This window comes from Ambystoma mexicanum, chromosome 5q (assembly GCF_040938575.1).
Source record: "Ambystoma mexicanum isolate Mex_15411 chromosome 5q, UKY_AmexF1_1, whole genome shotgun sequence".
Lineage (NCBI taxonomy): Eukaryota > Metazoa > Chordata > Amphibia > Caudata > Ambystomatidae > Ambystoma > Ambystoma mexicanum.
Window position 1 is genome coordinate 551,976,082 of NC_090933.1, and position 27,613 is coordinate 552,003,694.

Genomic DNA, 27,613 nt, shown 5'->3' on the forward strand with positions numbered 1-27,613 from the left:
ACCATCTAACACTGTCAGTTCTGCACAACCCTTTACAGGTACAGTTACAAATTCAGCCTGCTAGTGTGCTGTCACTGGACAGCACTTCCAGTAGAAAGTTCAGTAAAAGATTACAAGATTTGTGCATCCACATTCATCCACTTGCACACCCATCACCACAGAATGGAGGTTCAGAAACTGTTTCTGCACTATTTGAATGAATGTGCTATAAGTGCCTACGGGCACAGTATCTGCCACGGAGTGGCTATTACGTTCTTTAAAAGCATACTGGTTTTTTTCCCATCCCCTATACTGAAGTGGAACTTCAGTGATATGTGCTTAAAATGTTCTCATTTACCCATATCATACAGTGTAATATCGAAACAGGAACTCTCTGCTTTCCTTCCGACAATGCTACAAAATATTTTCCCACTAACCCACCTCCTTTATAAATCGTAAATAAATGCCACCAATAGCAGCATTAAATGTATCGTAGCAAGCGAAATCAACTTTGCAAAAGATCACTGTCTGCACAGCTGCACTTGTGTCTAGGCTGCACTATTGCAACAGGCTCTTTTTTAATCTGCCCCCTTCTACTCTACGCCCTCTGCAACGTATCCATAAGAGGAGTGCATGACTTGGGATGGTATCTCTCTTACACTGAAATGCCGCCAATAGCTCCCAGTGGCTGCAAGGAATAAAGTCAGAAGACTCTGCATTATGCAGAACACCTTCTGGGCCCTGGGACCTGAATACCTTCAACTCTAACTCCCTATATATGTGCGTGCGTGAGCTCTTCCCTCATCCGCCTCCAACTCCCTCAGGGTCAGGCACTTCTGCAAAAAAACAGTTGGTGGTAGATGGGCTTTTTCGCCTGGGGCCTCCCTCTGAAAGAGTCTCCCTGCCTCCCTGACCCTTGAGGAGAACCATAGCCGGCTCCAGAAGCACCTCAAAGCCTTTCTCTTAGTGTATGCTGTTTCTGCTCCTCTCCCTGGCTAACTGCCTGACATAAACTGATTCTGCACTGCTTACCTGGTGACTCTGTGATGTCGGGCCCATGTCACCTCCCCTAACCAGGCGGACCCCTGCACTGGCTTTCTAGCAAACCCTGCACTTGAGGACTGTTTTCTGTATGCCTAACAGTGCATCCACCACCTGTTGTGTGCACTTATCCGTGCACTTGGCACAATTGGCCCATATTTTTACTTATTTGCATTTGTTCTTCTTCCCATGTACTGTACCTTCCCCTCCCTCCACACATGCACTTGGGGGATATACGTCACACCTGGCCTAGTAGGGTCATTGTCTCTGTCTGCCCTCTGTTTCCTCTCCGTTGCCTCGTTGCGATTTGCTAGACGTGTGTGTATGTGCATTACGAATGGCATAGCATACAATTGCAAATCATATGAGATCATACACACAATGCATGCACAACAGTAGGATGCCTGCCACTCACCCTGTACACTGCAAAGTTGTTTTTTTGTTTTCCGCAGTACCCCACTTACTGCACATTTTTCAAAAAATATTGCAGCACACAAAGCACAGCTTGCATGTTATTAACTGCAAACAAATATATACAGTTCATGCATAAGTGTTATAAGTGCCTCTGGGCACAGTATCTGCCACTGAGTGGCTGTTACGTTCTTTAAAAGCATACTGTTTTTTTCCCATCCCCTATCATGAAGTGGCACTTCAGTGATATGTGCTTAAAATGTTCTCATTTACCCATATCATACAGTGTAATATCGAAACAGGAACTCTCTGCTTTCCTTCCGACAATGCTACAAAATATTTTCTCACTAACCCACCTCCTTTATAAATCGTAAAAAAATGCCACCAATAGCAGCATTGAATGTATCGTACCAAGCAAAATCAACTTTGCAAAAGATCACTGTCTGCACAGCTGTACTTGTGTCTAGGCTGCACTATTGCAACAGGCTCTTTTTAAATCTGCCCCCTTCTACTCTACACCCTCTGGAACGTATCCATAAGAGGAGTACATGACTTGGGATGGTATCTCTGCTGCACTGAAATGCCGCCAATAACTCCCAGTGGCTGCAAGGAATAAAGTGAGAAGACTCTGCATTATGCAGAACCCCTTCTGGGCCCTGGGACCTGAATTCCTTCAACTCTAACTAACTCCCTATATATCTGCGTGCGTGAGCTCTTCCCTCATCCGCCTCCAACTCCCTCAGTGTCAGGCACTTCTGCAAAAAACCAGTTGGTGGTAGATGTGCTTTTTCGCCTGGGGCCTCCTTCTGCAACAGTCTCCCTGCCTCCCTGACCCTTGAGGGGAACCATAGCCGGCTCCAGAAGCACCTCAAAGCCTTTCTCTTAGTGTATGCTGTTTCTGCTCCTCTCCCTGGCTAACAGCCTGACATAAACTGATTCTGCACTGCTTACCTGGTGACTCTGTGATGTCGGGCCCATGTCACCTCCCCTAACCAGGCGGACCCCTGCACTGGCTTTCTAGCAAACCCTGCACTTGAGGACTGTTTTCTGTATGCCTAACAGTGCATCCACCACCTGTTGTGTGCACTTCTCTGTCCACTTGGCACAATTGGCCTATATTTTTACTTATTGTCATTTGTTCTTCTTCCCATGTACTGTACCTTCCCCTCCCTCCACCCATGCACTTGGGCGATCTAAGTCACACCTGGCCTAGTAGGGTCATTATCTCTGTCTCCCCTCTGTTTCCCCTCCGTTGCCTCGTTGCGCTTTGCTAGATGTGTGTATGTGCATTACGAATGCCATAGCATACAATTGCAAATCATATGAGGTCATACACACAATGCATGCACAACATTAGGATGCCTGCCACTCACCCTGTACACTGCTAAGTTGTTTTTTGTTTTCCACATTTGCCACATACCACAATACCACAATCCACAAATGTAACATAGGATGGCTGGTGCAAAGGGAAACTCATGCCAAACACAAATAGCGCCATGTGCCTCCTTAATGTCCATTGTGGTGGCATAATGTACGACACATATCAGGTCACTTGTACTGTTCTACCACATCTACAAGGTCCTGCAGTACCATTTTTTTAACGTCACCACCATCGGAGACATGCATACTTAAAACTGCATGTCTGCGTTATGGTGATGTGCTATGGTGCAGGCCTAGGTTCTTCGGTGCCTGGCCTACAGCCTACAGCCTTCTGCCTTTTGCTTTACACCCAACAGTGTAGGCTTTGGCCACACCCAGCACAACATAAAAGAGTCATGCAGGTGAACAAGTGGCCAGGTACATGCAGGTCACCCCTAGCCACTTCTAAGCATCCACAACTACACCACTGCACCCACAGGACACACTAGAGTAGTCGTCACTCCATCAAGTCCAGGCTTGTGCTACACATTGTAAGAATTGCAACCAAATCTCAACAACCACGAAAGCAACATTTTATGGAATGATCACAAACCACACACTGAAGGCAACAATGTGAAACCTGCTTCAACCCAGGGCACATATTTGGCGGTGCAAGGTGGACACCCATTCATCGAATGGGCTACGGGTTTAGCACACACAACACACTGTACTGCAGTGTATGTTTCAAGTTTCATGTGGTCTTCATTGTTCTCCCCTTCTGCCATTGCTCTACCATCACTGACCGCTAGAGCCTGACCACACACAGCACACCCTAGTAGAACCAATGTTTTACTCCTCATGTCATGTGTAATGCACTACACATCTGTAATTGCGCCTGCCAACTTTCACCCTGGCCGCATCTTTACATGCATGGCTTCATGACCTTTGTGTTGCCTGTGCTAAACGGTATGTGAGTGGCTGTCCATATTGCAACTTTCTGACGCTGATAACTTCCTTTCATGTTGCAATGTGTTCAAACACTTTCTAAAGCAAGGATGTCATAAGGGCCCAGCCATAGCCAATACAAATGGTGACATGTGGCTGCCTATTGTGCAACAGGGGCAATGATGAACACCATCTGCTAATGAACACATAGCAGCTCACTTATGCTGTCCTACCAAGTGCACAATGCACTCACCAACTTCAAATGCATGCAGAGTGACAACTGGATCCCTGCATTATTTTGTGGTGGCTGTGATGAAGGCCTAGGCTGTTGGGTGCAAAACCTACGGCCTACGGCCTTCGGCCATGCACCCAACAGTCTAGGCCTTGGCCGCACTCACCACAACATAACAGAGCCATGCTGGCGACCATGTGGGCATGTGCCAGAAATCACAAAGGCAACATACGCACCAGCACTTCCACCCAACCACTGCACCATAAAGCTGACTGGCAAGGACACATGTTCCACTTACCGTAATGCAGCAACATATCGCAGTGTTTGGCATCGCTACCCACTTCCAATCACAAAGCATTATAAGCATGCCAACCAAACAAGACAATCTTCACAACACTGGGCCTGCTCCCAACACTCTAGTAAGTCCATAGAACCAAAGGTGCGTAGTGCACTGCAACACTTACTAATCTGCGCAATGCACACTATGCAAGCACATATAACAGCCAGTTGCACCGTGACCTCTTCCATATGTACACTATGCACGACCGGTCACTGCACCATCTCCACCCATACACCGACAACTGTGGGTTGGTCTACCAATCACCACACCCATGCAACCAACATTGTGTGCACTGCTGCCAAACCACACACAATAAGCAACAATGTGACAGCTACTTTCAACCAGTGGACATGTCTTTTCAACCAGTGGACATACTTTTCTTTTCTAGGGCAGCAGCCATGCTTCGAAGAGGCTAGAGACTTACCTCACACAGCACACCAGAGTACACTCTATATTTAAATCCTCATGTCTCTTGGAATGCACTCCCCTCCTGAAAATGCGCTTGCCACCACTCATCACAGAAAGACATCGCTGCTGCAGTTCGCATGCCAGAACGAAGGCTGCCTGCAATGACCACACACAATTGTTGCCTGTTGAGGTATCTGCAAATTGGTGGAGAATGCTCAGATAGCGCTGGCACACCACGTCTTCTTCTAATGAGATATATCACATGAAGCACTTCTCACTCCCGCACCCTTTCCATCCCTTCTTCCCACCACCAGATGGCGTACGCTATGTTTTTAAGGCCCTTTCGCCACTGCATTGTCCTACGATACAACATGCCACCATCATGGAACACTTTTGACACACATCACGTCAACGCACACTGCAGTGCAATCAAAATGTTGACTGTGCAGCGAACAGGGAAATGGGATGCCGGAGCGGAGCCAGATTTGATGAATGTTAGTGTGCACACTGCTACGTACAAGAGGCCCAGCCATGCACACAATGGCTTAGAGCCTTGCCACACACACCACAACACTATCCTCCGATACACCATGTCAGCATTTCCCAAAACCTTTGATGCACTGTGCACTTCCCTCCAGCCAACCACCGGCTGCGTCCAATGTTCGCCGACATCACGGTGTACTGCAGGCCAATGAGACTTTGATCCTCGGAGTGAACATGGAAATGAGGCTGCAGAGCGGACCCAGTCATCACACATTTTTGGGACGTACATTTCAGTTCTTTGCAACAAAAGTACTGGTCTGATTTCCATCAAACACACAAAAGCACACTTTCTGACCAAAGCCCTTCTTCATGCCACAAATTTGGTGAAAATCCGTTCAGCCGTTCGGCCTGTAGCCATGTGCAAAGGTTTTCCCCATTCAGTCTATGGAAAAAAAATTTTTAGGGCGTCCCTATAACTTTGCCCCCCTGCACGTAACCTCACCCAACTTGGTTAAAGAATACAGAGCCGGCCATATACTTTTTTTGCAAAGTGTGGTGAGGATTCCTCCAGAGGGAGCAGCGTTATAAACTGCCGAAAAAAGTAGTCTTCCTTTGAGTTTAGCAACTTAACCATAACTTCACGACCGCTACCACAGGCTGTGTAATTTATAGAGCCTTAATAACCAGCGTTTTCCAAGTGCGGTCCCGTGGATCGAACCTGTGTTGCTCCGCATCGTATTGCTTCCAAGGCAAGCACATTGCCACTGAGCTATCCTCTCGAGATGGCCTCCAAACACTCACAACAGACCTGAACACTGTCAAACCCAACCACTTCACCAACATAATTTCCTCTTTCCACACCAACTACCATAAACTGCCCTCTACCCATCAGGATATGCTAGCCTCACACTCAAGCTATTGTACCTCTCTTACATGAACCAATATTTTTATCTAGGTTCCTAAAGATCAGTGACATTATGACCCCACATCCCCCTCCCTCGATTCTGTTAAATTCTCTCTACCATCTCTCACCTTTACACTATCCTGCCTTCTCTCCCTCTCTCCAACCTCTCCCAATTTATTTGGTTACATTCCCTGTAAAGCCAACCATGTCTTTGCATCAGTTGATCCATTTACACTGTACAATGGTAAAGGAAATATCACCCTTAGACTGCATCTATCTGTCTTCTCTCACTATACTCACCAACTTTGCAAAGTTGCTACACTTCACTAGATCCTCAACAACATGCTACAGATATTAAAAGACCTGCCAACTATCTCTGTATCTCTGATCTCACTTTGCACCCTGAAATCCTGGAGTGGATTAACTTCAACAGGATCACCAGCCACTTCTAACCTCTGAAGTTGCTGACTCTCTCCAATCTGTAATACACAGCCATCACTCAGCGTAAAGTGCTCTGACTCATTTATCCATCTTCTTTACATCTGCTCACAAGAAAAAATTCCCCTTCATCCTTATCCTCCTTGACCTCCTTGGACTTTGCCAACCACCCTGCTTTCTTCCAGAAATATTCTTATCTTGAGACCTCTCAGATCAATATTTATCCATCTTCTAGAATATTGATACATACCAGCACCCCCAAACCTCCCCAGGATTCTGTACTCATCCCACATCCCTTTACACTCTACACCTCTTTGATTGCCAAACTCATCTACTCTTTGGATTTCCCAATTGACTTTTTGTCAATGCCCCACCACACCCATTCTTTTTCTCTGCTCCTTTCTATCAAACTTGAAACATACCTGAAGATCTTTAGCTGTTATTCTGGCATGAGTTGAAACATGACTTTGTTTAGCTTAATTCCTCTAAAAAAGAAATAACCTGATTCCAAACGATCAGTGCCATACCCCTTCTCCTCTCACAAATGTTGTTTCCCTCCAACATCCTTACCCACTCCCTGAAACTTGCAACCTTACGGTCATTTTAGATAGCCACTTGGAATCCCATTACTTCATCACTTCTCCATATAGGATCAGTTAAATTCTGTCTTCCCTATCCTATGTATCAAAACTTCTATCTCCACGTTCTTGCTCACTTGGATTAACTACCACTCAACCCTCCTCTAGGGCATACCACTTTACTCCTTTGCACCACTTGACAATTATTCCCAGTTTTGCCATACACACTAAAATCTACACCAGTCTGCCTCCCTATCCTTCTATGCAAGCTCTATGCAAACCCCTCATACATTAACTCACCTCTTGAACTCCAGCTCTTGCACTTTGAAGGTGCACCAACATATCCCAGCCCATCCCTTCTCCTTAATTCTAACTCTTCGTCACAAACAATTAATATTCCTTCACATTGTCCTATAAAGACACCCCACTGTTAACTTGCCTATGTATTTTCACACCCAGTTTATCTTCCTCCATTCACCTGGCATCACCTAGCTCATGCTCCATTTTTGATTTTAAGTATCTACTTATAGGGCTACCCCGGCTACAATGCTTAGCTCAGTTAATACCACAAACCGACTAATGCAAAGCATAAACAGACCCAATTACACCACCTTACCATGAAGATAATTGCCGTCTGAATTTCTGAATTGCTTTCTGCATATTTGCTCAATTTCTATGCCAAGGTTCAACACATTATGAACTATTGTATAAGCTAAAGTTGGGGAATGACACCATCGTGCAATTCCCTTTCATGTGGAGCAGAATAAAGGGTTTAAAAAGTGTGTGCTCCTTCCTCTCAACTGCAAACATCTTTGTGTGACATGGATTGGAATAAAATATGTATGCCCTATTTCCTTTCAGAGGTGAGGCAGAAGTGTTCCTAAATACTGGTGCAAACTCTATTTAGTCTGACTCTTAAGGGAATGTGTCCCTTCTCCCCAGAGGTTAGCCACCCTCTTTGGGACTAGTTAGGTAAGCCTGTCACACTTAAAGCCTAGGTGAAAGGACAAGTGAGATACCACTGGGGGTGACTAACCCTTTGAGGACAGGGAATCCCCAGGAAGGGATTTTAGTCAAGCCCTCTCATCTATAGAATCCCATTTGTTTGTTAGCTATATGGGGATTGAGCACAACAATGAGGTGCAGAGGCCATTAAAAGTGGCTGGTGTGGGTTCTGACTCTCATTGGTTATCATCCTTGCATGAGGATCCTGTCCCCCGGAGACAAAAGGGAAGTTAGAGAGAGAGAGAGAGAGAGAGAGAGAGAGAGAGAGAGAGAGAGAGAGAGAGAGACGCAAATCTGCATAGGAGGTATAGTCCCTCACAGGAGGTGGAGACAGTAGGCAGCACCATTCAGACGCTGTGTATAATGCATAAGCGAGAGAGGCTTCAGAATGTTGCTGCCTTAATCCAGGACAATAGCCAAAGGAGCTTAGGCCAGCTGAACACAAAAGAGAAATGACCTGCCCAGAAGTGGTTGGCCGGTCCCTGTGGCAATGAGTGCTGAAGTCTGTCATGAACCGGCAGCAAGAGCCAACAAAAGGGAACCAACATAGAGTCTGAGAGGGAACACAGAGTAGCAGATCTGCCTGGGTGAAAATGACTGTCTCAGAGAACAAGGTGCATGGCAAAAACTGAGAACCGGGTGGAGAGCAGCAAAGGTGGTGGTGATCAGTGAAGGGATGAGAAATCCAGAAGCCCAGCATGTGGCAACAGGCCATAAAATATAAGAGAGTGAGAGACCAGACAATACAAGAAAGGGAGAAACCATGCAATATAAGAAAGAAAGAGACCAGACAATACAAGAAAGGGTGAGAAACTCAGAAGACCAGAACAGGGCGAGATCAGATAAGTCAAGAACTGGTTTAAAAACCGCAAAGTCTAAAAAGGAATGAGATACATGCACTCTCCTGACAGGGTGAAAGGCAAGACAGCCCAAGGTGGGGTGAGAAAGAAAATACCCTAAGGTCTAGTAAAGGACTCATTCACTAACTCATGCACTTATTAAAGAACACGGTTAGTAAATAAAGTAAACTGTACAGTATGGTCTTCTATATTTACCACACCTTATGTTTTCGAATTAGTTCCAATATTTATTCCCAAATATTGTGGCATATTTAAGTTCATGCCAAATACAATAGGAAATCATTTTGGTAACTGTTATGGCAACACCATATGTTCCTCAATTGTCGAAACTGTGCAAAGTCAGACAAACCAATTGTGGGGGTGGGGAGAATCCTGTTCTCAAAGTCTTGACATTTCTTAGAGATTTATTTTCAAGCGTTGAAAGGGTTCAAGAAGCTGTGGGATGTATTGACCCACTCTGCAATATTATGCAGCCTCACTCTGCTATCTATGGTGCAAGAAACAGCAAAATGGCGGCAAAACCCTTCTGCATGCCAAAACCTCCAAAAAACCAAATTTTTTCAACCCACAAAAATATGGCTGCACAACCTGCCACCCATGGTTCATGTGTGGTGGAACAGAGCACACGCTGCAGAAAAAAGTGCCAGTGGGCTCCATGACAAGTAAACATGGAGTACAGAGGGAGAATCAGCGCTTTGCAAGTGAAATTCCAAAATGTGCCTGTAAATAACATTTACTTTGCTGCTGAAACTTCAAAATGCCTGTACATAACACTTTCTAACACTCAAAATCTTGCTTGGCGCTAAAATTCAGTTAATCTAATGAAGCACTGTGAATTTACAAAGTCCTGAAATGTTAAGAGTAAATTATTTTCTCAGCAAAACTGGAATGCCTGTGAATGACAATTCCTGTCAAAAATCTGTGTGCAGCCACACCGGGCTACCTGTGAGTGACAGCCCCTGTCAAATGGGCTCTCCTGATTGAACTTTAAAGTTGTCTAAAACTAAAGATCTGGCAGATTAGCAAATATAAAAGGACTGTTGCTGAAAGGAACTCGGATCACAATTGTTTTGATCCCACAGGTTTAAACCTAAGAATGTAATTTATCTAGCTCATCTGATGCAACAAGTTTGTTTCATACTGGATTTGAAGTCAAGAAATTAAAAATTAACTTAGGCTGGCTGCGCCTGCAAGAGGTTGAAAAACAGGTTTCCACACAAAGAGAGGGCATTGATCTCAGCAGATGCTCACTGACACATGATAATTGTTGGGTAGGCCAGGCGTTTGTCTGCTACCAAGGACTGAACAATGGCAGATTCTCCAGGCCAGGAAATGGACGTGTGAAGAGGTCGTAAACTAGGCTTGCAGAAGGAAATCCCAAAGGTGGGGGCTGCTCCTTGCCTCCAGAGACAGACAAAATATTCTTAGCTGCTGCTGAGAATATGTAATCAACATTTTTTAGAGACTTATAAACTCGCTATCAGAAGTGGTGAAAAATATAAAAAGGGCAGATTTGTTAATCTAATTTTTGGCCCTATATTTCAAAACGTGGTGGAAGTGTGTAGCATATTCTGAACAGCAATGGCAATATATGTGGTTTTATGGGAACTATATTTATGCTAGAATTGTTTAACTTTGCACAAACATTCCTATGGTTAACATGCATATTTGTGGAAATTTGGAGAACGTTTGGAAAATATGTTCATGGCGAAATGGACAAAATGCTGCAAAAAGTCAAAACAAGGTCTCATAGCTGTGGGATTTTGATGAACAGATACTCTATAAAACATGTACTCCTTGTATGTGATTTTCGTAGAGGTCACAAATGTATACATATGTATTTAGGACAAAATTCGATTTTGATACTAGTGGCTAGGGGAGGTTTCTAAGGATTGTAAAAACTAAACCATGAACTTGACATCATCTGTCTTTGATCCAATCACTCGTATGCAAGGCGGAGATGAGGCTCTGATCCAATCCCAGTCCACAGGGGGAGTTTTGTTAAACCGGCCCATACAACCAATTTTGTGATTTCATTTGAAAGGATAAATAGAGACATCTGACAATACATTCACACTCCCTCTTCTGATTACAGCGAAGCACTCTGATCTAGCATTCAACATCCACCCTTTAACATCCTTCCAGATCCAGATGCCAATCACCAGGCCAAGCAATAGCTGAAGCATTTTCAGCTAGGCCTCAATCCTCAACTAATCCTCACAACCCAGTGAAGCGCTGTGGTGTTGGGAAGCATCCTGAAACTATCTGGCTTGCTACCATAACGCTTGCCTGATTAACTCGCCATCCCACTGATCTAATATATCCAGAAACAAGAAGGGCAGATCCCGTGTAGTTCCGGTGATCGGCCTAGCTGATTCTAGCTGATATTATGTCCTTCCCTGATAGACCCGATCCATTGACCAGAATCTTGATGGGCCAAAAATCTTAAATCCCAGTGGATTGTGAGTATTAACAGGACGCTAGAGAACTATTGTATACCTTGCCTTATCTTGTTACACCCTAATATCAGAACTATCCTTACTTTCATAACCAGTGACAGTGTCAAAATCATTAATGCTATCTTATTCTGTCTATTTGCTAAAGCGTCATTTTCATAGACATTTTTATTCTGATCCGAAAATCCCACTTCAAGTGTTTGGACTGGTTCTACCCAGAAGGCACTGGGGATCTGTTACTGAAGTCATGAATCAGTCTCAGAGCTTACTTCGTCCCAACCTGGTTGTCTAGCCTGCATGCTCTAGTCTTGAGTAAAAACATAATCCATAATTTCTGTTTTTAAACTGAAGTTCTTGTCCAAATTTGTGTCTTTATTTTCGAAAAACACCTCCCACTAAAACCGCATTGAAAAACAACATAGTTGACCCGTTTTTATCAAAATTTGCATAGTAAAAGTTTGCCACAAATTTACATTTTGCAAAGGTTTTACACGTGTGAATTGTCTTTAAATTATTTCCCACATTGTCTTTGAGATTCCAATTGTTTTCTTTTTATTAAATCATTGCTTTTGATTGCTTGCATCTGTTCAAAGTGGCTCGCATAGACATTTATAATAATTTAAGCATTTTTTACCACATTTAGTGTTTGCTCAGCCAGTTTCAAAGCCATCTGACAGTTGAAAAGTCAAATCCGTTTTTCTCTTGTGTTAAGGGGGGTAGGTGGGGTGATATTCTGTTTGGTCTGTATTATTCCTGAGTACCTGCTCTCTCCTCACATCTATTTAAATTGCCTATTGGTGGGTCGAGGGGCGTCACAGGGTGAACCTCTAACCACAGTGCTATCTGTTCCAAAGCAATCCAAAAGTATTCTTTTCTTTGCTGCATTCTTTTTGTATTCATTACCTAATTTTCAGTGCATTAAAGATATTATTCATTGTCCTTGTCACCCCTTGGTGATTGTTGTTACCTATTAAAAATATATTGGTCCTCATTATGACCCTGGCAGAATGGGTTAATGGGTGCCGCTAATGGAGGCGGACCCGTTAAACCCATTCCACCTCATTACGAGGTTCCATCGAGGGAACCGGTAAGGACGCCTGGTATAACCAGGCATCCTTACCGGGTCCCGCGAGGGAACTAGGGAGCTAACAACAGGCCGGTCGTAATCGGCCCGTTGTTAGCTCCCTGCACCCATTCGCATTGAGCGCTATGGGGGATCAAAAGGGAATGGGGATGGTCCGGGCCCGGGTTCACTGAAGGAGGAATTACCGGGCCCTCCAAACTCAGAATGGCCCGGTAATTCCCCATTCAGGGATCCCGGACCCGGACCTGGTTTTGGTGGCAGTCATGCCCTTATCAAGGGCTTGGCTACCGCCAAAGTCGTAATGAGGCCCATTGTGTTTTAAATTCTCAATCCATAAATAAATATTTACCGTTACAAACTAGTCTGATTCCTAGTTCAGTGTGACCGGGTGGTATTTTGAGAAGGGTGTGATATGAGTGGTATATCATTCAGAACATTGAACTTATAGACAAAAATAATTAAGGGTTTCCTTTGCGCACTACATGCTGGCCAAGACTTGGGTCTGTGCCTGATTGAAATCCCTTACAAAGCCAAAGAATCATGGAGTAAGAGTCAACAAGGCCATGTTGTGTGCTAAAACTTGTCCTGCTACTATGTAGGGCATTAGGATTTGTTTTCTTGTTGCCTCCTCTGCCCCATGCTGGAAATAAAAGAAACACAGGCAATGCTATAAATGAAAAATATATTATCTCTCGGGTTGCGAAGGAGCGTGTTGTGACCTAAGCCCCTCCTGGGCTTGTGCAATGTCATGTGCTGTGCACACGTGGCTAGATCCACGTGTGCATGGGGCCAGGAGGGGCTTAAGTCACAACAGAGAATTGCAAGACATTGCAATTCTTTCATGTGGAAATAAGTAATAAGAGGCTAAAGAGGGGGCTATGAGTATTCATAAGTGTGATCACAGGGGTGTCATTTAGGGTATGTGTGCATGTGTATCTATTCTTTTAGTGACCTAGGAATACTCATGGGGCAGTTATGAAGTTTCGATTCCTGAACTGCTCTTCTGACGAGCGATCCTTGGATCTTTCCAGTTTTCTTGACTGACCAACAGAACTTTTTCTATCATTTCATCTAAGGTATCACCACGGATGCAAATCCGTTATTCACCCCTAAGAGATACAACGACAACTAGAGTTAAGGTGCCTCAATGCCACTGTGCCCCCCTTGTGATTCTCATCAAATAGTGTGGTGTGTGGGTTCCACTGCTTGGGAGCATGTGTGTAATGTTTAAATACAGTGGAGTACACATTACTGTACCCTGTGATTGTTCTCTTCAGGAAGCCCTGCGTGCAATCCAGTGCTTTGTGAAGCAATCTAACCTGCCATACTGCAAGAGTGGGTAGGATACACATCTTATGTTTGTGTTGCCTCGCACACACCTAATTTTAAGGATTTTTATAGAATTTATAGAAAATTAGCGGAGTGCCGGGGAGAATAACTACCTTGACACTGGGTTGTTTTAACATATGTAAAACCAACAGATTGTCCACAAACTTGTGGAACTCTCCCGTCCCCGGCACACCCTTGCAATTGTAAAGACAATCAAGAACTGTCACAATTTTTTGCACAATGATAACAGAATGCTTTGTGTAGAAAAAAAGGAAAAAAGTTTGTGGAAGAAACCAATTTAGGACACTGTTGGTATAAAAATGATGGCAATCATCAATTTAATTTGATTCTGAATCATCTGTTATGAGTATGTATTCTCCAACATGGTGATTTAAACACACTTATTTTTAAATCACATATAATTCAGGCACAGTATAGTTCGTGGGCATACAATGTATGTATCACACGTTCAGCAAGATTGATTTATAACATATAATGTTCACATGCAGTGATGACAAATATTTTTTCGACGCGTTTCGGGGTAGTTGAAGTCCCCTTCTTCAAGATTTGATAGCCCTCTTCATTCTATTTATCTTTGATTATCCTACAATATATGATATAACAATCGGTTCATAATCTCTAGCTATTAGCTGTCATGTCACTTTTTTGAGAAAAGAAATTCTTTCTTTAATAATCACCTGGATGTCCAATGTAGAATATCCTGACTGGATATGTTATTAGAAAAATATCAACACAATAATAGTTGGAATCCTCAGTTGCTATCCAACCTGCAGATGTAATGGAAAAACAGTAAAAAAGGCTTAATTAAAAAGGAATCCACTCAAAAAGGATTCAGTCTAGAATCGTTATGTGAAGGAGAACCTGGTCTAATTAGAGATACAAATTTACCTGGTGGTTCTTTAATTGTGTTAGAGGCTACTTCTTCGATGGATAGAGTATCTCTAGTGTTCTGGGAGAGTCCTCAGGAAATGGGGATAGAGCAGAAAGGGGAGCCCCTCTGCTTATGTCTGAAAAACACATATAAATGTGCGGTGTTAGAAAGGTCTAACTCAAAAGGTTTAGAAAAGACCAGATCGTAATGATAAGTTTGCTGAAAAAAAGGCTTCTAGCTCATGGTTTATGGCGGTACGCAATAGTAAATACTGACTACGAAAATCCATTCTAAAGGTAGAACTGGTAAAAAGCTCAATTCGATATGTCTCCCTTACCTCCTTCCAGAGAGGATGCTGTGTTTGCCGGCGCTGTATTCCGAGCCGGTCCTCACGGCCCTTGCTGGAAATGGCCGCTATTTACATTGTGACGTCATCACGTACAAACGTGATGACATCATGATGTTTACAAAGTCAACGTGTGAACTAAAACGTCACACGGACATATTGTGATTAGAACTGTATGGTCTTAGTGCATGAAAGCGTAAGTTAGTGCTGTATACCATGGTATTAGTGCAATAAAGCATAAGTAGTGTTAAATGAATGTAATCCTAGGATGGTCTAAGGTATTGAGGCGAATTAAATTCTCATAAGGCTTAGGTGGTGAGTGCGCTGAATATCCTATGTTGCTTGTAGTCAATTTGACATGTCTAACTTAGCGCTATGTTATATTTAAACCTAGTGTTCCTGTTGCTGCATTTACATCATGACTTCTTAGTGTGCAGCCGCATCACACCGGGTGGAAAGCTAATGGAGTCTTGGGCATCTATATGATTATCAGTTTAAGAAGCACATGCTCACATTCTGCAGTTTGTATCTAATACTTACATCCTGAATGTTTTTTTTTTTTAAAACATGCAACCAAGATGGAAAAGGAATTAATTGATTCACATTCTGTTTTTGTCAAGGGATAATAACATTTTGTACATGTCTAATTGTAGGTTAGATCCGAGAAATATTATTCAGTTGTCCTGCTGGGAGCCCTCTCCTGTTTTACAGAAATGGGGCTAAACTGTTTAGTTTCTCTATCCTGAAGATTTCCCCCTGGTTTATGCGTCTAGCATGATTGCCACCTCTAGGTGCCTTGTTCACAATTTCCAAAATCACAACCTTAAATTGGGAGATATTATGTTTTTTTAGGGCAAAATGTCTCGCTACTGGTGAGTTTGTGCTGTTGCTTCTGATGTTGCTTTTGTGCTTGTTCCAGCGCTCCTTAGCTTTCCTTTGTGTCTGTCCAACATAGTAAATGCCACATGGGCAGCTTAGACCGTAAATGATTGATTTTGTGTCGCAGGTAGCGAAATCCTTTAGGGGATTTTTTTGGCCATTAGATGGATGTCATACATAGCTTCCTTTCATTATGTTGTTGCAATTGCCACAACTAAGGCATGCATATGTGCCTGTTTTTCTCTTTGAGAGTGTTTTTTGATTATCGACTTTCGCCCTTTCAGCTTTAACTAGGCAGTCCCTGACGTTCCGGCCCCTTTTATAGGCGATGATAGGTGGTTCGGGAAATAGTCTCTTCAGTTGTGGGTCCAGATTGATTATTCTCCAGTTCTTCTTAATCATCCTTGTTATATGTTGACTCTGTGCCGAATATCTCAGAGCGTAGAGAAATGGGATCTCTTTGGGTCTGTTCCTTGGTGTGCGGAGATCTTTCCTTTAGAATGCGTGTGTTTTCTCCTCTGCTTTCTTGACAATGGACTCCGGGTAGCCTCTTTCCTTATATCTTTGTGACATCAGTTGATTTTCTTTCTTGAGTGTATCAGTTGTTCAGATGATCCTTTTTAGTCGGAGAAATTGACTATAGGGCAGATTGTTCTTTAGATGTGCGGGATGATGACTCATAAAATGTAGCGTGTTATTAACGTCCGTGAGTTTATGGTAAACGTTTGTGATTATTCCTTCTTGGCCAATCTCCAGTTCCACGTCTAAGAAATGGTGACTCTGGGCCGAAAATCTCAGAGCGTAGAGAAATGGGATCTCTTTGGGTCTGTTCCTTGGTGTGCGGAGAGGACTCAATTTCCTGAGGACTCTGCCAGAACACTAGAAATACTCTATCCATCGAAGAAGTAGCCTCTAACACAATTAAAGAACCACCAGTAAATGTTTATCTCTAATAAGACCAGGTTCTCCTTCACATAACGATTCTAGACTGAATCCTTTTTGAGTGGATTCCTTTTTAATTAAGCCTTTTTTACTGTTTTTCCATTACATCTGCAGGTTGGATAGCAACTGAGGATTCCAACTATTATTGTGTTGATATTTTTCTAATAACATATCCAGTCAGGATATTCTACATTGGACATCCAGGTGATTATTAAAGAAAGAATTTCTTTTCTCAAAAAAGTGACATAACAGCTAATAGCTAGAGATTATGAACTGATTGTTATATCATATATTGTAGGATAATCAAAGATAAATGGAATGAAGAGGGCTATCAAATCTTGAAGAATGGGACTCCAACTACCCTGAAACGCGTCGAAAAAATATTTGTCATCACTGCATGTGAACATTATATGTTATAAATCAATCTTGCTGAAAGTGTGATAAATACATGGTATGCCCACAAACTATACTGTGCCTGAATTATATGTGATTTAAAAATAAGTGTGTTTAAATCACCATGTTGGAGAATACATACTCATAACAGATGCTTCAGAACCAAATTAAATTGATGATTGCCATCATTTCTATACCAACAGTGTCCTAAATTGGTTTCTTCCACAAACTTCTTTCCTTTTTTTCTAAACAAAGCATTCTGTTATCATTGTGCAAACAATTGTGACAGTTCTTGATTGTCTTTACAATTGCAAGGGTGTGCAGGGGACTGGAGAGTTCCACAAGTTTGTGGACAATCTGTTGGTTTTACATAGGATACACATCTTGCCTTATATGTTTATAATCCCAGCCTGCCTTCGAGACTTGGGGTCTCATGGGGCCTGAAGTGCTAGGGCAGATTCCAGACTGGTGTTTGCAGTCAACCATGAATTTCTGGATTTAACTATGTGATTGGAAGATGATTCTGCACTCTGCCCACAAAAATCCTATTTGACTCAAGGTTCTGCGCCCATATTTGTAGATCCTAGGCATGATTCCTAAATAATGAAGAAGAGGCCAACTAAATAAGAATTTTGAGGAATTTCTGCCAATCCTGCAAACTCTCCAAGACTCCTTGCTGACAAAAAAACTCTGCTGTGTTTGTGAACACCAGCATTCTACATCAACTAGAAGATGGTTACACAGAGTCACTTGTAAGCTTGAGCAGAAGAGGTAACAGGACGAGGACTTTTTAGTTTTCATCCTTCATATTGCTGGGTAACACGTTTGAAACACTGATCTGTAGAGACTGACTATGTCTTTTCTTTGTGCTGGTGTTGGGAAGGGAGCAAATCCATCTCACCCACCTAGGTGCTTTAGGGTCAGGCGAGCCCGATTGGAAGAACTTAAATAGACTAGGAGGCAGGGGTCATTCTAAAAGTCCACACACGATCATCATATTGTTTACAATTTAGATGTATTAGACATAGGCCGTGTACATAACCAGATGCCATTTTGCATACATTAAGTAGCCATACTGGAAGCATAAGGCCTGCACGGCCATGTAGTATTTAGTGTGTTAGACACAGGCCGCAAGCCTCACAGGGTTGAATAGGCCCAAGCACTGATGAAAACAGACCCACGCTGCTAACTTTCATGAAAACTCTTCTTTGTTCTAAAATTGTTGCCGATATGTGTGTTTTAGAAAGATTGTACCCTGGAAGGCCATAAGACAGCACTGGGCGCCTTGGTGTACGTGTTATCACACACAGGCCAAAGCAGGCCTCTAACACCCACCCAGCCAACCACAATTTATAGCCCCTACAAGTGCCCCAGTCCCAAAACCCCTGAATTCTGACATACCAGTTGACCCCAGACCACCAACCATAAATCAGTCGACAGTAAAAGATCTAAGACCATGCATGGTTGTCCCATCACCATTTCATAATGAAATGATTTGTAATGTGAGGTACAGGGAAGAGTACATTATAATTCAAAAGCGAGGGTGGAAGCCTTGGAAGTGGAGAGACTCAATTGGGATGAGTGAAGGATGGGTTGGTTAGCGTGACCTTGAGTCTCCCCCGTGACAGTCTTTAAGCATGCCAGGCGCATTGTATAATGATAGAGTAGCACTGTTTGCAAATGTAACTAATAGTTTCATTGGCCTTGGTTCTCCGGAGACGATGAACCCAGCAGACCCCACATGATGGAAGATGAATGGACTGGGACCAATGACTTGGCATCCCATATGGATTAAGCCAATCATGTTTAGCGTCGCACCAACCAGCCACAGAGATTTCCACTGTATACAAATGACCAACATATGATGCTGTGTCCCCTTTTAAGCTTCTGCTTGCATCCCTTTGGCCCAGAATGTTCAATGGCAGCCATGTTTGCTTTCAGACCTACTTTTGTAGAAATACAAACGTGTTATCCTTGCAACATTTTCTTGTGCATTTTTCCGTAGGGGCTCGTATTTCTTCTGGTGTGAGCGTTGGTCCTATGCATACCCATTTGCTTCTCTTAACTATTTATATATTCCTGTAAGAAGTTGTTTTAGTAGGATGTCTCATTTTCCCCCACTTTAGGAGCTCCTAGCAGATTGCTGCTAAGCAGAAGGGAACAAGTGTAGCTCGGGTTCACTATCAAATAAAACTGGCAGACATCTTTATTTTCACACACGCATCAGCAGAAATCACATAGCAACTAAAACATTTTTTTAAAACATTTCAAGTATTAGATTTCATAACTGTCTACAGAATCCTTCAAAACATTATGGAACTTAAAAAAGCAGGAAATACCCTTGCACCTTCAAGACTGAAGCAGAGGATATCCACTCCTCACTAAAGGACAGAATGCCTGCAGTTCAGCCAACCCCCCTTGAATGGATACTATATAATACTAAGCGACAAAATAAGAAAAAATAATATAACCTTGTTAAGGATTTCAATCAGGCAATACACCCGGGTCTCAGCCTAGCATGCAATGCACCAATTAATTATTTATTGTGTCTATAGGTTCAATATTCTGAGTGATATACCACTCATATCACACCCCACACACCACAATGGACCAGGAATCAGGCTGGTTGGTAAAGGTAATATTTATTTATTTATTTATTTATTTATTTAAAATTCAAATCAAACACAAGTTTTAATATATCGGGCAGCAATCACCAATGTGGTGACAATACAAATCAGAAAGTAGGTAAGGCAGTTGAATTCACTTATTGCAACACATAATATAAACACAGAGAAAAGAACAGTTTGGGATTGTTGGAAAGATAGCGCTTAAGTTAAGATTTCCCCCTGCAAATTTCTCAACTCACAAAGAAGCAATTCTACACAGATGTATGTAAGCAGCAGGTATTCTGGAATAAAGAACAGTGTACAAAATTTTAATACAATCTTCCCTCCCCAAACAAGCGAGAAAAACATTTTAGAAATGTTACACCTTTTAAAATGACATTTGAAAAATGGTTTAGAAAACAATGAAAAGTGTGCAAAAAGTCCTTAAATTGATATAAATTTCTATGGGAGCAACACTGAAAAGGTCCTAACAAACATAAACTACAAGATGTGCAACAGTACACACTTTGATTCAGAATGTAAGTTTGGAAATACTTTGAATTGGAAATGACATGTGTAAAACGTTTTCAAAATTGCGAATTCCCGCCTAAATTTCCCTATGTGATTTTTAAGGAAAATGAGTCAAATACACTGGATTGGATGCGGTTTATAGGTATGGAAGTAGCTAAATGTCTTAGGTTTAAATCAGAGTTGAAATTAAGTCTCCAGCTATTAATTTGAGTATGTTATGCAAGTTTGAATGAGAGGTGTTTATAGAAAAATAGAACAGAGAAAAGCAGAAAATCGGTTTTAAAATGACAGGTTGATTTCACTTAAACTAGATTAATGGCTAAGAAACAGAGAATGCCACCTGTGAATCTCCACAGTTACACACGGCGGCTTGTAACTCTTCACGTGGTGGATACCCCGTTCTTTATGGGAATTACTTTATTTACTCAAAATCAATAATGACTTATGTTCAAGAAAAACACAAATGAGATAAGGTTGGTGCTAACACTAAGAATGACAGACAGAGTTGCAAGAATGGTTCTGACAATATTATACATTCTTAAATTAAAGATGGGATAGGTTATAGGTTGGAATAGGACAAGACAATGGGCCTCATTACGAATCAGGCGTTAAGGGGTTAACGGCGCCGTAAACGGCGCTGACCCTTAACGCCTGATTCCGAGGTCCCTTTGCGCCATGGTGAGTTTAACGCCTGCTTTTTGCAGGCGTTAAAATCCATGGCGCTAAGGGACCATGGTGCTAATTACGCCACTGTAATTTACGGTGGCGTAATTAGCGCCTTCCCCACTCCCATTATGCCCTATGGGGCAAAAATGGGAATGGGGAAGGGTAAAATGGGAAATGGGGATTTACTGCCCCACTCACCTTGGAATGGGGCGGTAAATCCGCCATCCACCATGGTGTAAACGTAGTTTACACCATGGTGGTAAGGGTACGACCCAGGCGGTAACTTACCGCCTGGGTCGTAATGAGGCCCAATATACGCTGTGCTGGATCGGGTCTACAGACAGCAGAGCATTTCTGGCAGGATAGGTCAGCTGGGCAGACTGCACACTGGACTGGATTGGATTACATTGGCCCTTCTGGTTGCTGGACACTGTAGATTAGTGGGATGGCGAGTTTCAGCAGGCAAGCATGAATATTAGCAAGCCAGACTGGATCAAAATTGTTTTCCTTAAGTTTGGGATGGGTTCAAGATTTGGGCCTAGCTGAAGAAGAGTTCAGCAATGCTGAGGCCTTGGCTTTGTAAAGAAATCAGGAATCAGGAACAAAGATGGAGAATTCAGGAACAGGACGCCACGGGGAAATCTGGATGGAGTCAGGAATCAGTGTGTGTCTGTGTGTTGTGAGGTTCCCTTATGTATTCTGCCAAATGACATCACTAAGTTTATGGTAGAAGCAGGCTTAAAACCCACACCCACAAGGCTATGATTGGTCAAAGGCACAGTTCCCGCTTTGTTTTTTGCTATTTGGATGACAGAAAGGGTTGTCATATTTTATGATGTGACTTGGGAACCTCCTCCCGTTATTTGGACCAAAATTTAACTTTCCCACAAATACATATTTATATAATTATGCCCTCCAGTACAATTGGACACATACATTACATATTTGGTGGGTTTCATATACATCCAACTCCCAAGTCGGTGGGACCTGGCTTTGTCTTTCTGTGGAATTTTGTCAATTTTAATCATAAAGGTTTGGCCTAACAATTCCTAATTCGGTATATATATTTGCAATCACCCCAGTACATGGATACACAATATTAGATTTGAAGCATTAATAGTTTCTGCGCAATTAGTCCTTTTTCATAAATTCAGTTCCTTGCGCAGTAAGAAATCCTACCAAGTCTTCACATGTCTATCATAAATTCAGATTTCAATGCATGTACTTTTCATTATTTTACTTATTTCTGGTGCCCAGTTAAATGTCATGAAGGTCTGTGGCAAAACAAGCAATTTAAACCCAAAATCACAGGTCAGTTATTTTTTCTTACTTCCCAAGTGTGAGCAAATGGACAGTCCTTTCAAGTTCAATGAGAAGCCTCTCCCAGCATCCTGCCCCTCCTCTGGAAGGATGAGTGTCCAAGCCTTCTATTGTCTTTGTCTGGGGCGAAGACGAATGTCTAATGAGTGCTTTGTCATGAGTATGTGAGGCCTCCCAGCAGCAATTAGGCCTTCCTGCCAGCAGTGAAGTGTCAACCTTTCCCAGGCTGAGGACTGTCAGGCAGATTTTTTTTTTAAATAGTTAATTAACTCCAAACTGAGTTACTTTAAGTTTCACCTACATCTTTCATTAAAATATATACATGAACACAGTTTACAGGTGGATTTTTACATTAGCAATCCTTTGACATTTCTTAAAGAATTAGACCTTTCAAAAAAAACATGCTTTTAAAACAGGCGATTTTGCACTTTCTTCATGGAAAAACACATTAATCTGAGTTCTTTTAAATCCGATTTTTCTATGCAGCACACACATTTGATTTAACATTATTTCTCCCCTTGAGTGCTGGGATTGTTTGCAGTCTGGATACATGTCTCCAGCCTTTGTTTAAAGTTTCTGTCTGCACAGCTGATTCTGTTACATATTGCAATTTTAGCTGCGATTTTCCCCTGGAACTGAAAACAAATATTCCTGGGCTACCTTTTCCTTAGATATGTTTCATAACTGCTGTCAGTCAATGAGGCCAAGTTCCTCTGAGCCACACTGGATGATCCAGGCATTTCAGTACCCTTTTAATCTCAATGATTCAATAGAAATAAATGGATCTAGTGCCAAAAACAGCACTTTTGAAGGTTGCAAAGCTAACATTTAAAGGGCATTTTTGGGTTTCAGCACAATTCTGCTGCTTTGCTCCATGTTGAATGTGGCAGAACCCTCTAGAATGCTCCTGCAGTGAGAACTCTGTTTTTCAGCCCCCCCCCCCGATTGTGTGTGGCAGGGTGTGCAGAATTTTGCAGTTGTGACCAAAACACAGTTTTGCGGATTATGGCGCGTACAGGAGTCAGCGCATCCATGTTGGGCTGTTTCTTTCACCATTTGTAAAGTGATGCAGTGGGGCACATTGGAATGGGTCAAAATATCCCACAACCTCTTTTTCAATAACAATGCTTGTGTTATCCTTCAATTCATGCTCTTTCACTCTCTTCAGTGCACACTATTCAATATTCACTAACATAGTAGTGTTCTCCTCTTATTAAATCCATCTGTCTATCAAACCCAAACTCCCTTTTCTATTTGTGTGTTGATGTCAATGAGAGAAAATGATTGTTCTGCATAGATGAATGAGCAATTGGGTAGAAAAGGGCCTTGCTACAGACATATCCTGACAGCTTACAAGAACAGGCAACCTCACGTGAAAAGGTAAGGGAATAGGTGGCAGATCAGGTAAAACTTGAAGTAACACAACCTTTGCACACTCAGAAATAAAGGGAAAAAAACAAAAGAGAAAATACTGACAATGGTGTTCCAATCAAACATCTGCCGTTTTGTGCCCACTATCCAGGTGTAAATCACAATACCATTTTTTACACTTTTAACAAATGGGCACAATCGATTCAGTATGACTATAAATGCATCAGTAAATACTAAACTAACCAGAACAAGATTAACTTCTACAAAAATATTCTTCAGCTTGACTTGACTGCAAGAGAGACACTGGACCTCATTACGAGTATGCCGGTCCGGCTTTAATGGTTCCGGTAAAACCGTACTGTCACCGTTTACCGGGCTGGCATATTCCAAACTGCGATCCCGGAAACACCATCACCCCAGAGCCACTCCCGCATTGCCAATGCCCCGGAAACTACATCAGTGGAAACAGCGTGTTGACACACCGACATACCCCCAGTTACCGGCAATATGTAACACTGTGCGCATTACAAGTAGCACAGACACGGAAACACCACCAAAATACCAGCAGAAATACCGTGAACATCACAGCGGTACTGCTGCCACCGCAGAGATGGCGTTAAAAAGTGGCAGGTGAGCTGAATCAGGCCACAGGTGCACAAAATGAGCCCAGCTGCACCCTGCAGGCAACTGCGAACATAAAATAGTGCCACACCCAGGTCAATTGCAGGCAGCCACTGTAGCAGCATTTGGGCTATTGAACCTACAAGCAGCAGTGCACATAGTGGCAGCAGTGGAGGAGAGGAGGAGGAGGCAGAGGAGGTGCAGGCGGCGGATAGCAAACCCGGCACCTATACCAAACCCAAATGTGCAGCCGGCACGACCCTGCAGGCCACCTGCAATACCCTGCATCAGGGCCTCACCCTGGAACCTGACCCCAGGGCAGATCCACACATTATATCGGCTTGACCATCCAACAATCATGTCCATCGTCACCATGATTGAGGATGACATCAGCATCCCTGTTGGCAACTGGATGGCAATCCCGCCCCTGCTGAAAGTGGTCTTGGTGCTGCATTTCCTTGGAACTGGAATGTATCAGCACACTGTTGGTGAGCTGCACGGGCTGTCACAACCCCACTTCTTAAAAATACTTGCCCAGGTACTATATTCCTTGCTGCGTCATGTGTCAGAACATATCGCCCCCCCCCCCGTACACCTGCCCAGGTCATTGCCACCAAGGTGGCCTTCCATGCCATCGCTGGCATGCCAAATTGCATTGGTGCATTAGACTGCACCCATATAGAGCTGACAGTACCACGTGCAATGGAGTTGGTGTACCGTAATAGGAAACAATACCACTCACTGAATGTACAGATGGTGTGTGATGCTGGGCAAGTGATAACCCATTGGTCAAAGCACATGGCTATTGGGTTGGTACAACTGACAACACATGACCCCCTGGCCAATGGAATGGACCGTCACCACACCCCACACATTGCATCCCTTCACTTTCAAAGTAATTCATGCATGCCAATATAAACAAAGCAATATACTTCATTAGAGAAATCTTAGCACCACAATCAAATGATAGGGAAACAAGTTCAATAGGAAATATTCACAGTGCACTGGGTAAGTGCATAAATGAAACAGAAGTGAATGATCTGTTATTTTGGGATTGCTTAAACAAATATATCACAAATCAAAGGTGGATAATAGTGAACACACAGAAATCTATTTTGATCAAGCTATTTCGAGAATCCTTTTTGTGAAGCGGAAATCAAAAATACCAATGGTAATCTACTGAACAACAAGACACAGAGGGTGGATGGATTTCCTGTGGAATCAATATTGGTCTGAGAGGAATGCCATTTATTAACATTCATCACCTATATGAGACAAGGGAAACACCCCCCATTTAGTAAAGAGAATGCATAGTTGTAATCACTAATACATGTTTATCAGACACACACAGTAGTATACAATCTCAAAATTGTATGTAGACACTCCAATTTAGCACATCAAACATTGTGTCACATTACTGTGATGATGATAGCTTTTGCATCAGAGGGTTCCGTATCCGTTGCAAAGAAGAAACCGAAAGTCACAAAACAAAAAATGAATTCATGCACATGCTTTCCAACCAACATTCACACAGAGAGGCAGGGTCTTTTTCAGAGTGTGAATATGCTAACCTGAGGGACAGAATTTGGCTATTCTTTAATTTAATTTCCTGGAATGTCAGAAAAAACAACACTTATTCAGGAATATAAATTAATAGCAGGAGTACATTGCCTCACCCATAGGAAAATCAAACCCCCGGCCCTCAGATACTCTTCAGTCTGGATTGCCTATTGATGGAAGCGTAATTACCCGACTCTGAAGATAACTCTTGTCTTGTTATTTCTTACACACTGTTCACAGTAGGAAGACCAACCATATCTGAGGACTCCTGGAGCTTAATATAAGTAATAGGGACTTCGAAATGCATTGGCAATGTTGCATAAGCAGCACAACAGCTAAGAATCCAATACCCACAAGTAAGAGTGGCCCTGACATCAGTAAATTTGGCACCATCTAAGAACAGAGACAACGTGGCAAGTACAATGATTTAGGTAACATCTTAGAATAAAGAATAACAATCTGAAATATTTGGGAAGAGTGGTTCATTAACATTATCTAGCAATAGCATTGTTGGAATAAATGTAATTGTTTAAGTAATAGTTTCCAGATTGCAACCTGAACAAAATTCAGTATATTCCACAAAGAGTCTAGAACTGGTGTTAGATAACAATATTATCACACATATCTGTTTAACTCAATGTAATCTCAAGATTAGACGTACTATTTCAGCAACCACAGTACACAATTGTGGAAGTGAATGGACAATGGTTACTGTTGCAGAGAATGTTCAAGAATGAAATGTGTGTAACTTTCTGACTCAACCATAAACATCTCCAACTATGTGTGGGTTCATGGGAGAAAGCAACCGTCACCACCATTTAATTGGTAATATAGTATATTGTGGTGTAGTATGTTATTGATCAAATGTGATTCATATACCATTGAAGGGCGAGCTGGTTGAATAGCATGATTTAGAAATAATGTGTTATTTTTTAGCACTAGAGATAGTTCCAATGGTTTCCAAGCAACTCATTAATTTGTATTTGTATTTGTTTTATTTGTAAAGCGCAGCCAGGCCCATGGGCAACCGGGCGCATCATCTTACATACAGGTTACAGAACGTTACAATTACATACAGTTAACCAAGGAAGATACAGTTGATAAGGCAGGAGAGAGACTCTAGCTCTCCCCATTTCCAAGGAGATAATGGGACAGCAAACAAGTCAGTAAAGGTAAAGCAAATAAATAAGTAGGACATACAATAAATAAAGTAAGGCAGAAGACAGACCTAATGATCTGAGGAAGTTAGACTGTCATTGTATCCCTGTCCTGAAGCCAGCGTTTAGTGTTACACTTGAACAAATGGAAGGAGGGTTCTGATCTGAGGGAAGCAGGGAGTGTGTTCCCTAACCTTGATGCCAGTACGGGGAAGCTAGCACCTCCTAAATTATGGAGTTTGAATCTCGGTATGGCCATTGTGTGCAATTGGGCTTCTCTAAGTGGTCTTGAGGACGTATGCGAGGTGAGTTGGTTAGTAAGGTAGGCTGGAGCGAGGTTGGCCCTAGCTTTGTGTGTTAGAGCAAGAGTTTTGAGCAATATTCTGTGCTCTACCGGAATCCAACGTAGGTTGCGTCTAGTCTTAGAAATATGCAACTTCTTCGGGATGTTGAAGGATGCCCTGATGGCATTATTCT